The sequence below is a fragment of the Meriones unguiculatus genome, chromosome 8, assembly GCF_030254825.1.
Source record: "Meriones unguiculatus strain TT.TT164.6M chromosome 8, Bangor_MerUng_6.1, whole genome shotgun sequence".
Classification (NCBI taxonomy): Eukaryota; Metazoa; Chordata; class Mammalia; order Rodentia; family Muridae; genus Meriones; species Meriones unguiculatus.
The window spans coordinates 20424456-20447359 of record NC_083356.1 but is presented as its reverse complement, the minus strand read 5'-3'; the positions used below and the strand labels follow the sequence as shown (position 1 = coordinate 20447359).

At 42.7% G+C, this 22904-nt stretch overlaps 1 pseudogene; it reads left to right on the top strand.

Moving 5' to 3' along the window:
* Positions 1 to 1030: 1030 nt before the first annotated feature.
* Positions 1031 to 1401, top strand: LOC110550426 (small ribosomal subunit protein eS12-like; annotated as a pseudogene).
* Positions 1402 to 22904: the final 21503 nt, after the last annotated feature.

The following is a 22904-nucleotide window of genomic DNA, read 5'->3' as shown; positions in this document are numbered from 1 at the left end:
TAAACCACAGGGCAGCCAGCTCAGCAGTGAGAACCAGAAGAGGCAGCTAGAAGCACTCCTCTAGGGTCAGAACAAACCTCAAGGACCCCAGCTCCAATTTAAATGATTACATACTAATGAACAATGTATGCCAAAACAAGTCAGTGGGGAGAAGAAAAGCACCAGAGCAGGTACTGGGCAGGCAGACTCTACTGTTCATGTAAGGCGTCAGGAAAACAGATCCACATGAAGCATTTGCATTATACACAATCATGAGTCTACATATAAAACAACACACAAAAATGCTACCAACAAAACAGGGATGAATCTTCACGACCTCCAATCAGGCAAGTTTCCTGGATATGACACTTTAAAAAGACTTTAAAAAGGGGGGACAGGAAAATGGCTCGGAAGGTAAAGGAGCTGGCCCCAAAGCCTGAGGACAGGACTTCAGTCTTTGGCACCCACGTGGCAAAAGGAGAGAACAGACTCTCTCAGAACTTGTCCTCTGATCTCCATAAAGAGCACATGGGCACGCACATATGCACACCTCTCTCTCCCCAAGATCGGTCTTTTTTTAATTAAGTATATAACTGGACCTCATCCAAATTCAAACACTGATGCTCTCTTAGGATAACCCTCTGATAATAGCAAGGGGTGGTGGCAGGTGTAGTGACAGACCCTGGGAGGCTGAGGCAGCAGTTTCCCCCTCAAGTTCACTATGTAAGCAGTTCTAGGCCACCAAGCGCTCCACAGAGAAAACCCACAGAGAAGAAATACAAAGTATTTAGTAAGGAATTAATATAATATATAAGGAAATCTTAGGATTTAAGAATTTAAAAAGTAAAAAGTTTAAAATGAGGGAAGGGATGTAAGGGAAATGGCACAGTTCCATTAGGAAGTGATTAAAATGTTCTAAAATCAGCTGCTGTAATGGCTGCACATGTCTATAAAATCATTAGCATTAAATTGCATATTTTAAATGAGTAAAACTGCTGAATTGCATAGAGGCAGAGGCTTGATTGAGTTCAACATTTGGCCTCACCCATAATCCACCACCTTGGCTGAGGAAGGCATTGCTGCTGGAGGTGTAATGGACATCAATACTGATGTCCACCCTCATCCACGATGGCCCAGCACATGGCATATGGGAAGCTGCCAAGCCCTTAGACAAGTGCCAGGCCCATCTTTCTGTGCTCAGATCTAACTGTGATGAGCCTATGTAGGTGGAGCTGGTGGAGTCACCCTGTGCTGGTTAAGGCTGATGACAGCAAGAAGCGAGAGGAATGGGTAGACCTATGTACAATCAGCCATGGGGGGACGTCACAGAAAGTGGCTGGTCACAGTTGTGTGGTTAAGGACTGTGGCAAAGACTCTTAGGCCAAGGATGTCACTGAAGAGTACTTCAAATACAAAAAATAAAAATAAAATAAAATAAATAAAAATTTTAGCCCATTAAAATAAATAAAGTTGGGTTACGTTTTAGAGACAGAGTCTCACTATGAAGGCCTGGCTGACCTGGAACTCACTATGTAGATCAGATTAGCCTAGAACTCACAGAAAGCCCCTGCCTCTGCTGCCCAAGGGCTGGGATGAAAGGCCTGGGCCACATGCTTAGCTGTTAACTTGGTTTAAAAAAATAAAAGGCAGAATAAAGGACTTTCACTTGCTACAATATGAAGAAATCTTGTAAGCAATGATGTTAACTAAATGAATTAAGACACAAAATCCACACGTTCATCAGTGAACTTATGTGGAGTGCCAGGGATGGGTAAATCCACACAGGAGTAGCTGAGTAGCATGGTACCAGAGTCATCAAGACAAATATGGAGGTTATTCTTGAGGTGACAAGTAATGACCAAGATTTGACAATGGTGATGGCAATTGACCTTGTGACTACACAAAAGCCAAAAAATTATACGTTAGAAAAATTTCATTATGTGACTTTTAGACTGGTAAAAAAGATGGATACTTTGAGTTTTAATTTATTTTAATTGCAGCACCAAGGGTCATTTACTTTTCTTTTTCTCTCAGTAAATAGTGGCAAAAAATTACAATAACTGGAGTCTGGTAAGGTGCCGCTCCGTGAATCTGTTCTAAAGGTGCCAGAATCTTACCCATCATGGCTTCGGCATCAGCAGTGAAATAGAACCTTTAATCTTACTTATTACGAAAAATAGTTTGAACTTGTGACTTCCTGAAAATGAATCACAGGCTTTTCTGACATATCTCTGGGAACCTCTAGACTAAACTCTATAAACTCCTGAAACAAAGACGACATCATATTTATACAAAAAGCAGCACAGTACATTAGGAAAGGGCATAAGCTGTTTGTCAGGCAGAATTAGATTCACATTCCAGAGCTGCTGTTTACATTAAGAACTCAACTTCAATGTCTGCTCCTTATGCTATAAAATGAGATAATATCTGGCTAAGCATGGTTACCACATGGATTAAATGAGGTGGTTAGCTAAAGTAAATTAAGACTATCTGAAACTGTGTTCAGTAAATGCCTCCTTCCTTCTCCACTGTGCTCCCAAGCAAGTATTTCACTGTTTTACAAAGAAAATGCTCCGAAAATATCAACAAGACTTAATTAACTTCTTTATATGAGCTACAGAAGCCAAAGTTCTGAGATGACACTTACATGCTGGACTTACACATTGCTTATTGGACTTTTGGCCAGCTCACGTGATTTAGGCATGCAGTTTTGAAATATGTTCAGGTATTTTCAGACAAATATACTTGTATGGTAGTTCATTGGCGGTGGTGGTGAGTTTTGTCATTATTGTTTTATATCTGCTTATTTTCCAGTCCTGGGATCACATTCAAGGCCCTATGAATGCCACGTAAGCATTCTGCTATGAGCTACATTCCCAGATAGTTTTTATACATAGATATTTGAGAGACAGAGAGACCGTGTGTGCATATGTGTATACATGTCTGAGCACAAACATGTACATCTGTCTCATATAGTCCAGACTGGCCTTGAACTCATTTTGTATCCAAGGATGAACTTAAATTTCTCACCCTCTCCCTTGACCTTCCCAGTGTGTACCATTATGCACAGGTATACCACTCTGGTCAGTTTTATGTGGTGCTGTCAGAATTAGTATTATGAAGAAGCACAAAACAACACACACTGGCATGCAAAAAGATACCCTGAGCCAAGCACGGAGGTGCATGCCTGCGATCCTAGCACTTTGCGAGGCAGAGGCAGCAGATCTCTGTGAGTTCGAGGCCAGCCTGGTCTACAAAGTGAGTCCAGGACAGCCAGGGCTACACAGAGAAACCCTGTCTTGAAAAAAGAAAAAAAAGAAAAGAAAAGAAAAAGCAAAGAAAGACACCCTGGCACTCCACTGAGGGGAATGTAAATCAGTTCAGCCACTATGAATGATCCTCAGAAATAAAAAATACAGCTACCACATAATCTACTTCCTAATATCCAATCCAAAGAATCAATGCCAGCCTCCCCAGAAGTGCTGTGTGTCTATGTCCATCAAAGCACTGCTCACAATACCCACCCTTAGTCAGCCAAGTGTCCATCAGCAGATGAACAGGTAAGGAAAACAGGTTTTTAGTTAGCTATAAAAAATGGTATCATGCCATTTTTTTAAAAACTGCATGGAATTGGAGATCATTAAACAAGCAAAATAAGCCAAACTCAAGTCACAAATATAAAAACTGCGTTGTTTTTCTAATGTGGAATTTAGGAGGAAAAAAAAGAACATGAAACTAAACGAGGAGCTATCACTTTGTCCACTTGTTGGGCGTGTCAGTCTGGGTGCACGTTTGTCACATGTGTGTGGAGGTCAGGGGACAACCTTCAGGAACTGGTCCTCTCCTTCTACCATTCAGGTCCCAGGAATAGAACTCAGGCTGCCAGGCCCTGCACACGTACTCCACCACGAACATCTCACCAGCTCAAGGAAAGCTATGAGGAGTGTGGGGGAGAAGGCAGGAGAGGGGTTACTTTACATTATATACAGACATGAAAATTTCACAATGAAATTTATCCCTTTGTACAGTTAATACAATACACTTCTAAAGAGTAGGGTCATAAAAACATGCAATGTTTTATGACGGGCTCCAGGGTACTTGAAGGCAAGTATAGTGATGGGCTAGCCCTCAAGCACCTCACAGAGAGCTACAGTTTAGTGAGGAACACATGTGTGATAATGAAACCCAAAGCTTCCTAATGAGGGTTAGGAGCCAGCTCACAAACACAGCAGCTGCAGCATTAGTAACCGTATCTTTTTTTGGTGCTGCATTTCCTTGTAAGAACTCCCTAAAATGAAAGAGATAGACTTCCAACCCTCAAAACAACATCCCACAGTTTTTGTTTGTTCATTGTTTTTTTGAGACAGGCTGTCCTGGCTGTCCTGGAGTCGATTTGTAGACCAGGCTGTTCTCAAACTCACAGAAATCCACCTGCCTCTGCTTTCCGGGCGCTGGGATTACAGGCATACGCCACCACGCCCAGCTCCCACAGTTTTAACTCTGATGAATTAAACACGCACAAAGTACCAAAGATAATACAATGCAAGGAGCTGGCCTTGCAGGGCAAGGGGAGCCCTGCAGGGCAGCCCACAAGACCCTCTAGGCAGAGCATGACGCTGAAATGCAGCAGGCAAGGAATTAGCTATGAGGTAACTGCAGAAAGCTGTAGCTCCATCTTCTCAGCGGAACGAGCGAGCCGAGGGCTCTGCAGGTTTATCTTGGTCAGCTGTGTCTCCTGACCATGAGAGCCACTTTGTGGTTGAACACCCCTGAGGATGCAGAGGTTCTTGCCATGGTATCAGAAACACAGGCATGAGGGAACTCTCCCAGTTGCCACACATGCACTGTAATGGAGGGGCTGCAAAACCTCAGGTCCACTATAATGTCATCTGGATTGTGATTCTGATCCTTGTGGGCTCTTCAAGAATATCAGGGGAAGACACAACCTAGAAGGGAATCGCTGGTCCACCATGACTTCCAACACAGAGGGCAAAGACTCACCTCACCCCATGACTACGGCACTCAACATAAACATTCACAGAACTTCTTTTGTTTAAAGATTTATTATTTATGTAGCGTTCTGCCTGCTCACCAGAAGACAGTACCACATCTCACTATAGATGGTTGTGAGCCAGCATGTGGTTGCTGGGAATTGAACTCAGGACCTTTGGAAGAGTGGCCAGTGCTCTTAACCCCTGAGCCATCTCTCCAGCCCCAGAACTTCTTTAAAATCAACAATACAATGAACTGCTCTCCCTCAGCCTTTGGGTCAGCCCACTCCAGCCTCCTCTGATTGTTGTGTGTTTCTTTGCTCTGCTAAATAAGCTTCTGCTTAAACTGTGTCCCTCGAATGAGTTCTTTCCTTTAAGACAATAAAAAGCCTTTACCTGGTAATGCTGACCACCACCCCAGAGCAGGTCACTGAAGCACACAGGAAAGACAGATTATCTCCATCTTCTGTTCCCACAGATGCTTACAAAGACCTGCCATCTTCATAGTGTTTTGTATGTCCAGACAATTTTGTAACTGCAGTTCTGGAATTCTGCATCTGAATAACGCATAATACTAAAAATGTTCTTCTTCTAAGCATGCGATTATACAAGATGAAGAGAAATTTTTTCCATATTGTTTAAAAAAAATGACACAACTTTTGTTTTGTTTTTGGTGCGTTTTGTTTCTGCCTTGGCTGCCCTGGACTCACTCTGTAGACCAGGCTGGCCTCACTCATACTCACAGAGATCCACCTGCCTCTACCTCCCTAAATGCTAGGATTACAAGCTCATCACGTCTAGAGGTGTGTGTGTGTGTGTGTGTGTGTGTGTGTGTGTGTGTGTTTGAGGCGGGGTCTCACTATGTATACTCCTGACTATTCTGGAACACACTATATACACTACACTGGACTTGAACTTAGAGATCTGCCAGCCTCAGTCACTGGGTTCTAGTATTAAAAGTATGCACCCACCACACCTGGTCCATGCCCAGAATTTGGGGGCTGTTGGGGATAGAAGTCAGGCCCCCATGAACAGGAAGTAGTTTGCTAACCATCTACCCAATCGCACACTCTGAATCCCAGGGTCTGAAGAAACCTAAACTGCCCAATGATTGCAGATGATTACATAAAGCTCAGAAAGGCCACAGGCAATGTGCCCAACTCACCAGATAAACCAGCGGTGAAGTCGGGTCTCCTCACTTACAACTCGACTTTTGTATACTATTACATTGCCCAACTTCCTATAAATAAGTAGCCAAACAGGTGTGGTAAATTCTAGGCTGTTTGGCTCAGCAAATTACCCCACCCTTTAAAAAGACCTCCAAGCTTGACAGTGTGCGTGCATAATCCTACTTACCAAGGCAGCTGAGAGGGCAGTCACTTAAACTCAGAGTTCAAAACCAGCTGGACCCAACCCACCCGCTCACCAAGATGCACAGATAAGTAAAACACAAGAAGTAGTCTAGAGCTATTCCTGACAATCTGAAGGGAAGGACCTGTCCATAAAACAAAGCAATGGACTAAATGAAGCATTAGCACAGCAAGACTCCAAGGACCACAAGGGTGAGGAGGCTGTCTAGGCATCCATGCTGGTAGGTAAGAGGCTCTATGCTGCATCACGTGTTCAATACCTAAACTTTAATTTTTACATTTTAAATTTTTACTAAAAGCATTATAGGGCTAGGTATGTGATGGCACCATGCAGGCATGACAGCTTTAGGTTTGACCTTTCAGAAATGGAAAAAAAGAAAACCTTAAAAAAATCCACAGGTTAAATTTGTAACAGAAACTAATAACTATGATTCCACTCATAGAAGTTCTCAGGTAGTCAAATCATAGAGAAGAAAGACAGAATAATGGTTTCCAGTGGTTAGAAGAGGAACTGGGGAGTTACTATTTAACGATTCAGTTTACTTATAGATGCTAGAAGACATGGAAAACCAGGAATGGTGACTCACACCTGGAAATTCCAGCACTTGGAAGGCTGAAACAGGAGGACTGCTATATGAGGCCAGACTCATTTGCCTAGTAAGCTGCAGTCCAGCCTGAATTACACTATGAGATTCTGTCTCAAAAAAGTCTAAAAGAGCCTGGTAGCCACACGCCTTTAATCCCAGCACTCAGGAGGCAGAGGCAAGCACATCTCTGTGAGTTTGAAGCCAGCCTGGTCTACAAAGTGAGTTCCAGGACAGCCAGGGCTACACAGAGAAACCCTGCCTCCAAAAAACAACAAAACAAACAAACAAACAAGCAAAAAAGTCCAAAAGAAAGAGACTTACAAAAATCAATGGTGATAACAGCTATACATTATGAATGCATTAACATCATACAACTGCAACCTGCCCACAGTCAAGGGATTGAGATGAGTGTGGTGGCAACTGCCCGTACTATCAGCAGCTGGGAGGCAGAGACAAGAGTTCAAGTCCAGCCTAATTCATATAGCAAGCTCCAGGTCAACCAGTAAACCAGAAGACTTTTTCAAACCAACAGATCTGAGGTGGTGATTCTCATGTGCAATTTACCACAAGAGGAAAAAGGTAAAGTACTAGTCAGGAGGTGATATGACTAAAGTACATATTTAAAGCATCAGACAACTAAAAGGAGAACAGAGCTGGGTAGGGAGAGAATGTAAGAAGTAGCAATCGAGGACTGGAGAGTGACTCAGCAGTTAAGAGCACCAGCTGCTCTTCCAGAGGACCCAGGTTCAATTCACACCCCCATAGCACCTTACAACCACTTCCAGGGGATATATCTGATGCCCTCTTTTGGCTGTGGGCACCAGGCACACATGTGGTTTACATATATACACGCAGGCAACATACTCACACAGAGAAAATAAAAATAAAGAAATCTGTTAAAAAAAAAAAAAAAGAGGTGGAGGAACCGGAACAGCAACAGCAACTGGTTAGGGAGTTACTGCACAAGTAAGAGAGATGAAAAATCCTAGAGCAGGGCAGGGTGGGGCAAACAGTCAAACTACTTAGACTTCAGATGTATTTTAAAGTTTAGGCTAGAATCTCATGAATATATGTAAATGAGTAAGGCAAGGGCTGAGAATGAATGTAGCTCCGTGATAGAGTACTCATGTACAAGGCCCTGAGTTTAATCCCACGGCCAAAAATAAATTGGTGTTTGTGTGTGGCATATGTGTGTATGTGTACGTGTGTTCAAGTGTGTAGCCTGTGCAAACAGGCACATATGGAGACCGGAGGCTGATATAAGGGCGTTTTTCCTTCTATCACTTCTCCACCTAATTTTTTTGAGATAGTCTCTCACTGAATCTGAAGCTTACCATCCAGCTCCACTGGCTAGTCAGCAAGCTCCAGGACTGGCCCATTTCCACCCTGCAGTGCTAGAGTTACAGGCACATGCTATCACATCCAGCTTTCACATGGGTTCTGGAGATCCAAACTCAGACCTTCATTCTTGCACAAGCAAGTCACTTTGCCTACTGAGCATTTTTCCAACCCATAAATCAATATTTTTAAAACTGCATTTGGAAGTTTAACCACGGGGTGGAGAGATGGCTCAGGGGTTAAGAACACTGGCTGCTACTGCAGAAGTTCTGAGTTCAATTCCCAGCAACCACATGGTGGCTCACAACCATCCATAGTGAGATCTGGTGCCCTCTTCTGGCCTGTAGGTGTACATGCAGACAGAACATTGTATACATAATAAATAAATAAATCTTTTTTAAAAAAAGAAGTTTAACCATGGAGCTGGAGAGAGGTTATCTTCATGTACCAAGTAGCTGAGCTTCTCAACAATGATTCTATTATAACTTTAAAGGGATGGGCCTACGTTTTAGACTGTTATCCTTTGTTCCTAACCACCCAACACAGCTATACATATCTCCAACCCACAGTCACTTCATTTAAAACACCCTTAACACTTTCCCAAATACTCTCTGGAGCTATTAGAACCACTGAAAAATTAATTGGTACCTCCTTTTCTCTACTGACAGCCACGTAAGAATTGTAGCCTATGGAGTGAGTGGCACATGCCTTTAATCCAAGTCCCAGCACTTAGAAGGCAGAGGCAGAAGAATCTCTTCAGTCTATAAAGTCTATAGAGCCTGGTCTATAAAACGAGTTCCAGGACAGCCGGGGCTACACAGAAAAATCGTGTCTCAAGAAACCAAACAAACAAATGTATTGCAACCTGATTCAGAGCAGAGATGAAAGGCAGTAGCCGGTGCCTTGATGCTAAGAATGAGGTAAGATCATGCAGCCAAGAGTAGAAAAAGGCTCTTTCTATCTTTTACACAGCACTAGGGAATCCCTGGGTATTATTTTCAAAATGGTCTGTGTTAGGCCTCAAACCTGGGACAAATGGCTGAGGCCTAATTAACATATCAAAGCATACCTGTCTGCCAGCCTCTCAGCAAGGCCAGTACCTGCTGGGGAGATGCCCTGTCAGGCAGACCCTCCCAGCTCAGTCTGCTAGTGATGTTCGTTCAGTCCTGATGCCTCTGGCTGTGCTCTCCCTCATATCTACAATAAACTTTCTCCTCAGCCCATACATGGCAGCAATCCTGTCCTCCTTTCATTTCCTTTTTACATTCATCATGCAGTAATTGCAGCAGACACTGAAAGACAAGAAATGGTTGGTGTATGGGCTCAGCACTAGGACAGAAGGGAGTCTGCTTTCATCAACTCTCACAATGAAAGGACAGAACAGGAATCAGAGAGAAGAAATGCCAAAGATAATTTCCTTGAGCAAGGACTCCAAGTGTGTTCTCTACATGTCTGCATGGATAATGGGAAAATCACTAAGTGTTGTGTGTTAAGTTTTAACCACTTAAGAACAGGTAACTTGCTAAATATCTGTTTGATCCTTGCAGTAAGCATATTAGGTACTCTATTGTCCACTTATGCAGAGGAAAATACTGAGGCTCTAAGAGATTAAGTAATTTCTACACTAGAGTTTAAGTTCAGAGACTGCCTAAGAGCTGTATTGTTCCAGGGTACACATAAGACAGAGAGATTTTAAAATTAAAAAAGACTTTGTCCAAAAAGTACAGAAAACATTAATATTCTAGCAAAGAGAATTATGAAATGATTGTCAGTAAAACTCAGGACCCAAGGAAAACTAGGTGAGCATCCAACACTCTCAAGAACTGCTTTCAAATCTGCGCTTAAAAGTTCACAGTACAAAGAAACTCAAATTAAAAAATTTAACTCTACTTTCTTACATATTGCCTTTCAAATAATATTCAATTTTAAACACCACTATCCAGTTTAGTTTGTTGCTCTAAGAAGAGATATTTCTCCTCTGCAACTATGGGGAACTCCTGCAGGAAAGATATCAAAATGTATCAAACAGTATCACCTTACAGGTTGTACATTGTCAGGGAGGACGCATGCTTCATGCTTAAATCAGCTCGGTAGGAACGTAACTAAAGGATGAGAATGACTTCACCATTAAAGAGATAATGCAACATCATGAGCTCAAGCCTTTAAAAGCCTCAAGTGGGGCTGCAGGTATAGCTCACTTGGTAGGGTACCTGCCTGGCACCAGGGTTCTAGGTTCAATTCCCAGCATTGCATAGACCAGAATTGGCACATGCCTGTAAGCCCAGCACTATCACAAGGTCAAGGTCATCCCAGCTACTTAGTAGAGTGGAAGCTAGGCTGGGTTACATAAACTTCTGCCTCAAGACGATGACGATGGCATCATCTGAGAGATGGCTCAGTGGTTAAGAGCAACAGCTGCTCTTCCACGGGACCTGAGCACCACACAGTAGCTTATACGGCCCTGTTAACTCCAGTTCCAAGGGATCTGATGCCTCTTCTGGCATCAGTGAGCACCTGATCTCATATACACATACCCAGATACGCACAGACACACATACACACACACAATTTCAAAACACAATAAAACTAAGTGTAAAGAAAAGTGCTTACAGCTGAGCTTAGTGCTGAAAGCCTGTAATCCCAGCACTCAAGAGGCAGAGGCCGGTGAATCTCTGTAAGTATGAGGCCAGCCTGGTCTACAAACAGAGTTCCAGGACAGCCATGGTTGTTGCCACACAGAGAAATTCTGCCTCCACACAAACAAGCAAACCAAGTGTTTACAAGAGCAAATGTGGTGGTGCACACCCCTGAAATCCCATCGGTGGGGAGGTGGAGACAGGAGGATCAGGAATTCAGTCCTCCTCTGCTTCACAGAGACCCTGGCCAGCCTGAGCTACATGACAGCCTATCTGGAAAACAAAGTGTTTGGAAGCAATCTTTGGGAGGTGCTGGTCTGTGATACTGGGCTGTGGTAACGGTTGCATAACTACATAAACTACTAAAAGTCACTGAAATGCACACTCCAGTCAGGCAAATTACATAGTAAGAACCCAGTAAAGTTGTTCCACGTATTTGCTGGTCAAAACAAGAAGGAAGAACTACTGATCACTTCTAGGTAAGCCTTAAGAGGGAAGCAGCCAGAAGGAAATGTACAGAATTTCATTCAGTAGACAGAAAACAAACAATGAAATTTTAAAGTAAAAAAAAATATTAAGTGTCCATTTCAGCCCTTCAAAGGATACAATGTGGATAATGTTTCTGGATAATTCTTTGTAGACCTTGTTCAAACTCAAGCTCACAATCCTAAAGGCAGAAAGAGGACAAGATGGAAATCTGTGGGATCCCAGAAGGAACGCTGCAGTTGATTTCTTGTAACAAAGAAGAGAGCTTAACTATCCTGATCCCACATGAGCCTGTGGCGGAGCGACAAAAAGGCTGTTCCTCAAAGGAAGGGCTTCCCAGAGAAAACTTAAGAGTGGAAAATCAATTATAGTTACTTTAGAGAAATTGTGGTCATTTCTTTGCAAGCACAAGGGCAACAGTTAATTCCCTAAACTCACCTAAACAGCCAAATGGCATTTTTTGGGGGGAGGGGTATTTCTAGAAAAGATAAATTTGAATTAGTTCAGGGGCTTTTGCCAATTCTGAAAACAGAGGTTCTATACTCTACTAACTCCACTTGCAGAGACAGCCATGAAGCAAAACCACACCTACAAAACCCTGATTCACTCTTGAGTTCTGAAGATGTTAACCTACTCTGGCCTCCTCTGCACCAACTTCAGCAAACCCTGGGTCAAGAGTTTCAACTTCCCAAAACATCACAGAGTCTCTAATTTCAAACCTCCTAGGCTTCTCTTTGCCTTTGGCTAAATCTGTTGCAAGCCTAGAAGATTAAAAACGAAAACAAACATCTAGCTCATGCAGAAATTTTCTTTCTTTTTCTATAAAATCGTGTGCCAGTAGATGCACACAAAATAACATATCAACATATACTTGCTTCACCTGAAAAGCTACATTTAAGGCTAAAGCAGTTCAACACACTAATTTTCACAGCAACATCATCTACCTACATTTAAAAAACTATATTGTCAACTTGACAGAATTCAAACCATGAAAGTTGGCAGGGCCCTGTTTAATCCTCAGCAGGCCTCAATAAAACTCACTCTTTCCAACTTCCACTAATTCTTACAGTATTTCAAAAAAAAAATTATCACCCTAATATAAAAACAGAATAATAGAAACCAGGTAATTATCTGAGTGACCAACCAGTCAAATTCAGACCAGCAAGTACCAGGCAACGATGGAGTTAAATTTTAATCTCCCTTTCCATGCTCCACCTGCTACAGGAAGCGCCTCAACTACTTTTCCTTGCAGCAGGACTTAAGGACCCTGTTCAGCTGACTGAGAAAGCAAGTCTCAGTGGCTCAGTGATACAATACTGCCCAGTTGTAGGCCTTAGGTTCAACACCAACCCTGGGAGGGGGGAGGAGGCAAAAACATATTTTAAACCTATAGTGGGAAGCAAACAGGATGGCTCAGCAGGTAAAGGTGTTTGCTGCAATGTCTAATGACCTGAGTTCAACTGCAGAGATCTACATTATGGAAAGAGAGAAACAACACCCGCAAGTTGTCCTATGCTCTTCACACGTGCACATGGCTTGCAAGCATGTAAGTATGCCCTACACATATACTACAGTATAAAAAAAAAGGAGCTGGTATAATGGCTCAGCAGGTAAATGTGCTGTCACATAAACCTAATGACCTCAGTCTGGATTCGCAGAATCTATGTTTAAAAAAAAAAAATCCAGCCTCGTGGTGCATGTCTGTAATCCCTGGACTCTGGTGAGCTGGAGGCAGATGCAGGAGTACCCGCCCTCCCACACCACACCTCTCAAGGGTCAGCTACTCTAGGCTATACAGCACTCAGTAAACAGTGAGACTGTGAGGCAGAAGATAGAAAGCGAGGACCTACACCCAAGATTACCCCTGGACCTGCACAAGCGCATAAGAGCAACATGGATACACACACACACCAGACACATACTCAAAAATCAATAATCATTAAAAACCTATGCTGCACCAGGCATGGTGGCACACACTTCTAATCCCAGAACATGGGAGGCAGAGACAGGTGGATCTCTGTGAGTTTGAGACCAGCAGTCAATGTAGAGTTCAGGCCAGCCAGAGCTACGTATTAAGATATGTCACAAAACAGTAACAACAAAGGCCTACGCTATTCCAAGAGCACAAGCACAAAGACAATGACCCCACAAAACTCCACGTGCAGCTCCCAGGTTCCTCTGGGGGATTCTGAAGAGTACTGCTGTTTTGGATATCACGTTCATGGCGTACAAAGTCCCCCGCACTCACGGGCAATGGAGTCTCACCATACTTCAGATGACAGGAAACCACACTACATGAACAGCAATGGCTCTGTGTCCATGCAGGAAAAGGTCTGAGGACCCACACGAAGCTGTTGTCTGTAACTCTTTGTGAGCCTCTGATATAAGACGATACATGAGCCAAAGTCATATGTAGTATATTTCTGTTCAATCCTCAGCGACTATGACAGGAACACAGTGTGCTGTGTCAAATCAAACTCTGATGGTTACAGACAGACAGACAGAGCCTGTCATCCATAACAAAGTCTACAGTTGTCAGTGGGAACCAGGGTCTCTCTATGTAGCCCTCATGGAACCCTCTATGTAAACCCAGCTGGCCTCAAACTCCCAAGTGCTGGGATTAACGGTATGTGTCACCACATCAAGCTATTCGATACATTCTACAGAGACACCAGACAACAGTGACCAAACCCTGCTCATCTCGGGTCAACATAAAACTGCACAACAGGGTTCTTCTAAACAATCGCAGATCTGCTCCCCTTCACCTAAATATCGTTGAAAACACCAACACACACACTAGCTAGGAAAACAGGGAAGAGTAAATCAACCTGGACCTACCGTGCTCAAAATTCCCATAGACAGGTGAAATTCAATTCCATACCAACCACACCCTACAATCACTAAAACACAAACAGAAAAATAAAAATTCACACAGTGTAAGCCGTGCTTCCAGTTCATAAAGGGCATGTAGATAGTTGCTTGAATCCTTCCTGTCCTCCATTAGATACCACAACAGTGGCTGAGCTGTCCTGGCAAAAAGTTAGATGACAGGTACAACAGGTCAGCACTTACTTATTTAAGTACCATAAGAGCCCTGTGAGATAAGTAAGGCCTTATACACACAATGACAACGGTCTTATACCTCTGACAATTACTCTTGTATGGGAGCTAAACATTGCCTTTTAAGTACACGAGGGCATACTCCCCCATTACAGCTGGGATCCTTCAGGGGCTGGGATCTAGAAAGGCTGCATACTCATCTGTCCACGATGTATTTCTGGAGTTGCTACAATGCGTGGAGAAGCACAGCAGGAGTGAGGAGAATGCGCTGGCTGCCCTCTAGGAGCTGAGCAACCCACCAGCCACATCAGACTAAATGACAAGAAATGGTTCCAGACACAGAAGCTCTGTTAGAAGGTAAAGCCTCTTTGTACCATTACTCAGTTTTAAAAAAAAATCGAGGCTGGAGTCAGGAACAGTGGTGCATGCCTGTAATCTCAGCACTCTAGGAGGCAAAGGAAGCTTGATCTACAAAGCAAGTCCAGGACAGCCAAGGCTACACAGAGAAACCCTGTCTCGATAAACCTAAGGGGGGAAAAAATTGAGGCCAGCTGTCCTGGAACTCGCTTCAGATCAGGCTGGCTTCGAACTCCTAAAGATCCTCCTCCCTCTACTGCCAGAGTGCAGGAATTAAAGATGTGTGCCACCACATCCAACTTGAAATTTTTACTATTACCTCAGATTCAACTGAAACACTTTTCTAAAGCCTTTCAATTCCCTAGAGTTCATTTGTTTTTCTCCTGCACATACTCCCACAGCTCTGCCCGTTGCTCTTTAAGCAATCACCCTTTAAGCAATCACCCTTTAAGACCCCTGTTACCCCATGCTTAGCAGGGCCTGGCACACACTTGGTATTCACTACTTGTTGACTGAAGGCCCACTGGCCAAAATTTGCACAATGAATTATACTAGAATTCATTTTCTTAGTACATTTAAACAATTCTGTTAGTCAAAATACAATGCACACCTCTATTTGTGTGAGTATGACTGCTACATTATTAAGCCAAAAATCAGGCAGAAAGGTTAATTAAAACATCGAGTAGTTTTTATGATTTTCCTGTTTTCTTTTGTTTTGTATTGTTGGTCTCACGTAGGCCAGGCTGACCACAATCTTGCTATGTAGTTGAGTCTGGCCTTAGACTCCTGCTCCTTCCTGTACCTCCCAAGCACTGGGATAACAGGCATAGACCACCAACTCTGGAAAACTGGTTTTTGCCTGACAACAAAACTCACCTTCATCCATGCCAACTGAGCCAGAATGTGACAACAAATTAAGAGATGGGTAACATACTGAGGCAGGGTCCTTTCCCAGCTTTGCACGTGGAGTATCCGTAACACAGATAACACAGACAGTGACTTTTGTGAGGGATGGTGGGGGTCACGTTTACAAATACAGTAGCCAATCCGGTCTATTCTCAGAAACTTTCCAAATGGCCAAGTTTAAGAACCTAGAGAGTAACCTTTTGCCCTGCTAAAAGCAGAGGGCAGCCTTGCTTTTGACACTGTAAAAGCAAGTAAATGCAGGGCCAGCAAAGAGCCTCAGGAAAGTCAGCCACCCAGTGCAAAAGGCATGTAAGTGTCCATGCTGCTCAGGCTTATTATTAATTTTATACATGCCAATGTTCATTTAAAACACAGTTTGTGGCCTGGAACTTTAAAAATGTTCTAATGTGCTAGTCTATCCACATATTAATCAAGCCTGCCAGGTCTCAACATGCCAAGCTTAAAATACTCTCCAGATCCTGTGCAAAGGTATGAGCTCGATCTTTTATTCACAGGAAAAGGACTCGGAGGGGAATGACTAAGAATAAAAGGATTTCACTGGAAGCTGTGACTGAAAAGGTCTGCTCCTAAACAGTGGTAAGCTTACTTAAAAAAAAAAAAAAAAAAATCTGAATAGAAACAAGACACAAGCTAATGGTAGATTTCTTACACTAATCTCTAGATGAGATCCTGGATTTTAGTTGAAAATTGTCAAGGAATGTATTTTGGACTTGATTTGAACATGAGACCATCTTGTGTAAAGGCTGTAAGTCACCCACTGACTAAGCTTCTTCAGAACTCAGGTCTACCTCACTTCATAATGAAGTGAATTCTATTTTTATACGAGGAGTAATATAAGCGAAGTTCTTCTAACCTCTTATTTTTATCAGCTGTAGAAAAATGACAACAAAGGGAACACTGGTTAAACCCTCATAACTACAGCTTCAGGACCTAGGATATCCAACCCTTTCATCTCCATTCAGAGAAATAGTGTATTGAACAGTTGCTTTATAACAGAAACACTGGATCACAGCACATTACAAGAACAGAGAGTTTTTTGGTGGTGTTTTGTTTTGGAGAGAGGCCAGCCACAGCTGGCCTTGAGCTCTTTTGTTTTGGAGGCTGGCTGGAAAGACCAGGCTGGCCTCAAGAGATCCACCTGCCTCTGCTTCCCGAGTGCTGGAATGAAAGGCGTGCGCTACCATGCCCGGCCTTGCACTATTTCAGGAGGCTGGGACCCTTAGAGGTCAGTGTGTCACTAGGGGCAGACTTGTCCTTGCAGCTCACCCCACCCACTTCTTGGCACACTGTGATGTGAACACACGCTACCACACACTGCCATGAGCTGGTCCCTATGATGGGCTGGAACCATGAGCCAAAATGTCTTCCTCTCCCAAAAGCTGCTTCTTTCGGGCCTTGAGTATCACACTGTGCTCCTCCCTCTTCTGTTCTTCTCTTTCTCCTGTCCCTCTCTCCTTTCCTCCCTTCCACTGTTTCTTTTGTTTTGTTTTTTGAGACAGGGTTTCTCTATAATCCCAGGCTGGCGTCAAACTCAGAATTCTCCTCCCTCCACCTGTGAAGAGCTGGAGTTACAGGAGTGTTACACCACACCTGCAGATTTTCTTGAATGGACATTTGTTTTCTGGCTTTCTTTTTGACAAAAACAAAGCAGGTCTACTTATAACTGGACAATGCCAGTTGACTGAGTGCATTCCAACTTCTAGTGAAAGAACCAACTGCTCAGAGCAGTTCTGGCACCTCAAGTCTTCTCGGAACTGTCAAGTACACTCAGTTTTTTCCTGATATTTACTCTCATTCACCCTTTCCCTGATCTGTGCTTCCCACCACTACCTCTAGGTTTTAAATTCAGTGCTCTTTTAAATGCATGAAGACAACAGTCTAGGCTCTGACAACAGCCATTTTCACCTGTATTTAATCAGAATTTGCAGATAAATAAATACGTTACCTCTCTTGTTTCTAGGAAGAACACAAAATGACAATATTAAAAAAAAATTTTTTTTGAGCCTCGGCTGTCCTAGAACTCTCTTTGCAGACTCTCTTTACAGAGGTCTACCCGCCTCCGACTCCCAAGTTCTGGGAATAAAGGTATTTGCCACCCCCTCCCCCAGTGAACACATATTTAGTAACATCCACAGTACAGGCTGGCAAAATGGCTAAGCAGGTAAGGGTGCTGGCCACCAAACCTGACAACCAGAGTTTGATTCTGCAAACACACATAGTAGGAAGAGAAAATGGACTCCCACAAATTGTTCTCTTACCTCCACAAGCATGTCCTCTACATACACAAAATTTATATATGTGTGTGTGTGTGTGTGTGTGTGTGTGTGTGTGTGTGAACAAACAGATAAAAATCTACAATCGATTGTTATTCAACTGTTAACCATGCCTGGGACACAGTGAGCATCAGGTAACGACTGTTAACAAATGATTAGGACAATGACCATGATCAAGCATGACAGACATACCTGTGACCCTAGCTCTTTAGAACTGAGGTAAGATGATGGAAACTGTGAGGCCAGCCTGGACTACATGGTGAGACCAACTTTTCATTTTCACTTTTGTTTTTATTTGTTTGTATGTACATGTGCCTGTGTATGAGTGCCCACAGAGCAAGGAGAGGTGAGATCCCCTGCCTGCCTCGTGTGGGTTCGGGAGAATGAACTGGAGTTCTCTGGAAGCACTCTAAACTACTAAGCCAGGTCTCCAGCTCCAAGACCATGTTTACAAAGAGGTGAGTAGAGGAAAAGAAAAGGGAGAATAAGAGGGAAAAAGAGGGAGGGGAGGAGGAAGGGAAGGATAGGAATGAGAGAATGTGAATGAATAAATGCATATGACTACAAGAAAGCTCTGTGATAAGCTCTAGATTTCATATCTAAGCTCATACTCTTATTAGCCACACAACCTGAGACAAGTAGGTTCTCTATGCTCGTTTCCTAATCTAAACTCACAAAAGTACTGATACTAATAAATTATTGTTGTTGTTGATGTTGTTAAAGCCTGGCATAGTGGCACATTCTATAATCACAGCACTAAGACGCTAAAGCAGAAGGATCAAGAGTTCAAGGTCAGCCCAAACTATATAGGAAGCTGCAGACCAGCTTATGTTGTATATGAGACACTGTCACAAAAACAAAAACAAAAAAAAATAAAAAATAAAAAAAACCAGAACTATCATCACCTATCATGGAGAATGACCAAAAGGTTACAGAGTGTTACTGGAAGTGTATTCAGCTATATATACTACTTCGTTGATCCTGCCTCTAGGCACTATGAAGCACTTAAATAAAATAAAATAAATAAATAAATAAATAATAAATAAATAAATGGGGGGGACAAACGGACAGAGAGATGGCTCAGTGGTTAAGAGCACTTGCTCTTGCAAAGGACTTAGGTTCAGTTCCCACATGGTAGCTCACAAACACCAGGCAATCCAATGCCCATCGTCCTCTTTTGGCCTCCACAGTCATCAGGCACACAAGTGGTACTCAAACACATGCTGGCAAACACTCATACACATAAACTAAAAATAAAACTGTTTAACAGCTCCCAGTTCATCTATTCAACTTGTTTTTTTCAGGGTGAGGTATCAAATCTTCGTCTAATCCATGCTAAAAAGTGACCACCATTGAGATGATACATCACCATTCCTGGTCAACAATTATCAATTATGGAGTGGCTATATGCCAGGCACTTTAGTTGAGATGCATCACTGTTCGGGGCAAAACAGAAGTTTGTGGGGTTTTTTGTTTTGTTTTGTTTTGGTTTGGTTTTTGGTTTTTGGAGACATGGTTTCTCTGTGTAGCCTTGGCTGTCCTTTACTCACTTTGTAGACCACACTGGCCTTGAACTCACTGAGATCTGTCTGCCTCTGCTTTCCTAAGTGCAGGGATTACACGTGTGTGCCACTTCAGTCTGGCTGAAGTTTATTTTCTAATGGAACAACACAGACAAAATAGACTACCTGGCCCTTGGACTGGGTTGTAGCTCACTGGTAGAGAATAAGGCCCTGAATTAGATTCTCAATATCACATATAATAATATTAACATAACATTAATCTCTCAGTTAACACCTTCACCTCCCAAGGAAAAAAAGACGTATTAGAGACAGAGAAACTATTTTCCCTTTTCTGGGATAGGGACTCCTGAACCCAGACTGGTCTCAGAGTCACCCTTAAGAAGCTATCATCAGGACAGGCCTCATTGAGAAATTAACATTGATGCAGAGAATGGACAGTGATGAGAAATGTAGCCATGCAGATTTTTAGGGGGAAACCATTCCAGCCAGAGGGAACAACCAATACAAAAGCCGTAAGGCAGCTCTTTTCCAGGAGAACAAGAAAGCTGGAGCCGCTACAGCAGCAAGGGGACACCAGCCCAAGGCATAGGGTTAACAGAAGACTGATAAGGCCTTTAGGGGCTTTTTACTCAGAGTGGAATGGGGAGCTTTTGAAGAGAACTGACATGAACTGGCTGTCCTAGAGCTCACTCTGTAGAGCAGGCTAGCCTCAAACTCACAAGAGATCTGCCTGCCTCTGCCTCCTGAGCACTGGGATTAAAGGTGTGCACCACCAATTTGGGAGGGTATGGGGGCAGGGGTGTGGGGGGATATTTCAGATGGGATCCAAAGCCTCGTGCATATTACACATACAACTCCACCAGTAAGGTATCTCTCACCCCATGCTGCTGTAATAGACAGTAATTAATTCTAAAGAGGTGATTATGTAAACATCATGAAAGTTAAGACTTAACTGCCCCATCACAGTTATAAGGGCTAAAATCTCAGTAAATGAATAATATTAAAAAATTAAATGCCAGGTACAGTGGTGCTCACCTTTGATCCCAGCACTCAGGGAGGCAGAAGTAGAAAGATCTCTGTGACTTCGAGGCCAGCCTGGTCTACAAAGTGAGTTCAGAACAGCCAAGACTACACATAGAAACACTGTCTCAAAAAAAATAAACAAATAAATAAAATGAGCTCCTACAACTGTTAACCTACACTGTAGGACCTAGGTGACAATAGCAATAATTAAATTTAGTCTATATACTCTTCTTGTTCTAAACGCAGACTTTTTTCTCTCCTCAGTTCAGTCACCATAGAAGAGAAGAATCCAGAACCTGACAAACAGAGCTTCTAGGAAGAGGTAATCTACATATTACAACCATTATAGCACATTCTGGGTCAAAGCCACTGGAGAAATCACAGTATTTCAGTGCTGGAAGAGGATTATTGTATGTTAACAAATATTTTCCAAAACATTGCAGTCTAAATGCTACAGAGATGCTGGTGGCACAATCCCTGCCTAAGGCCCCGTGTGATGAAGACTTTACCAGAGGAATTAGCTAGAAGTTACAGGAATACAGAAGAGTGAAGAAAAGTGTGATTTTTCTAAGGAATTGCCAAAACATGAGGTCACCACATCTGCTCTCTCTTATCTACCTTATGGGCAAAACTGACTTGCTAAATCTGAACAAGAAGGAAGCAAAGCTGCAATCCTGCAGGGCTGGGACTTGTGTCCTCTTACAGTCAGGATTCACTCTTCTATATAGCTGATTTAAAAAAAAAAAAAATCAAAGCTGATTACTATTGTTTCTATCCCCTTCACTCCCCACAAGGAAGTGCGCTAGTGCGACCATTACTTCAGTGCCAAATTCTCAGTTTTACAAGACAATGATCCTTAAAGATAAATACTGAAAGAAAGTTAAGCTTTCGTTTTCCATCTTACGGGAAATTTCATTTATAGGCATTTACCGAGATCTCGGAAACAATTTTAACTCCCATAACACAACCAACCGCAGCCAACCAGTCCCACCGATGCTGACTGACTTTGCTACCTCCCAGGATTCAGGAGTCTTTCTAGTTCCGAATCTTCTGGATTCTCCCTTCCAACTGTGACTCTCAAGAATTTACCCAAAAGAACTACGGGAATTTACTCTATTAAATCCACAAAGCATATTTCAGTGTTGTTTTCCAGGGAACTCTTAAAATACTTCACAACACACAGTATCAGGGAGCATCATCTGTCTTTACACATCTCCAAGGGGGAAAAGTGTGAGTTCTTACTTACTGGTGCCCTTCCTCCACCCAACAGAAACCAACCTAACCACCACAGCACACTGCTGCAAACTGAGCAGCTACAATGGAGTACATGCTTTCAATAGTGAGTCAAACCTTGGGAGTGGTTTACACATGGAAATTCACCAGCTGGCCTGTAGGCTCATATTCAAGGAGACAAATGGAATTTTTCTGTCAGATTTTCCAAGAGTTAACTAGTTTTTAAACTGATTATATCTTTCCAAAGTATTTACAGATGAAATGGTAGAATGTCTGCGATTTAAAATATTGTTTTAAAATACGGAGGAGGAAGGGGGAATAAAGTTAAATAAGAGTGGCCATATGCTGCAAACTGCTGAAGACGGTGGTACAGCTTGAGTGTGGCTCATCACATCAGTCTCTACTTTCACACATTTTTACTTTTCCCTAACGAAGACTGAAAGTTAAGGCAGGCATGATAGCACATGCCTACGATCCAAGCACTTAGGAAGTAGAGGCAGGGCAAGCAAGCTCAAGTCTAGCTCAGAATACATGCGACCTTGCCTAAAAAAATAATTAAGTAATTAAAAATTAATTTTAGGGCCTGGGTTTTTGGGCTCAGTGGTAGAGTGGTGGCCTAGCACGTGTGCACTATTGGGTTTAAGCCCCAGGATCAACTCTTCCACCCTCAAAAGAAGTTAGTTCCAAAGTTGGAGGGGGATGGAGGACTGACAGGGTCTAACAGCAAAATAAGACAGTGAGTGGAGGATGAAAACTCAGACTATCCTGCATGAAATATTCAGAACAGTATAGAATAAAATGAAACACATTTGCAAAATTAATGTCATGACCTAGTGAATTTTAAAAACTTGTAAGTAACAAAGAGATTCTGGAAACAATGAGCATTATATAATCTACCAGCGTAAAGTTGTTCCCTGTTTTGTTTTGTTTTCTGAGACAGGGTTACTCACTCTGTAGACCAGGCCGGCCTTGAACTCACAAAGGTCCACCTGCCTCTGCCTCCTGAGTGCTGGCACTAACGGTGTGCGCCACCACTGCCCCGCCAGGTTGCTAGCTTTTACCATATACCCCAATTTCAACAGTTATTCCTTTCTGCACAAACAGTGAAATGAACAACTATC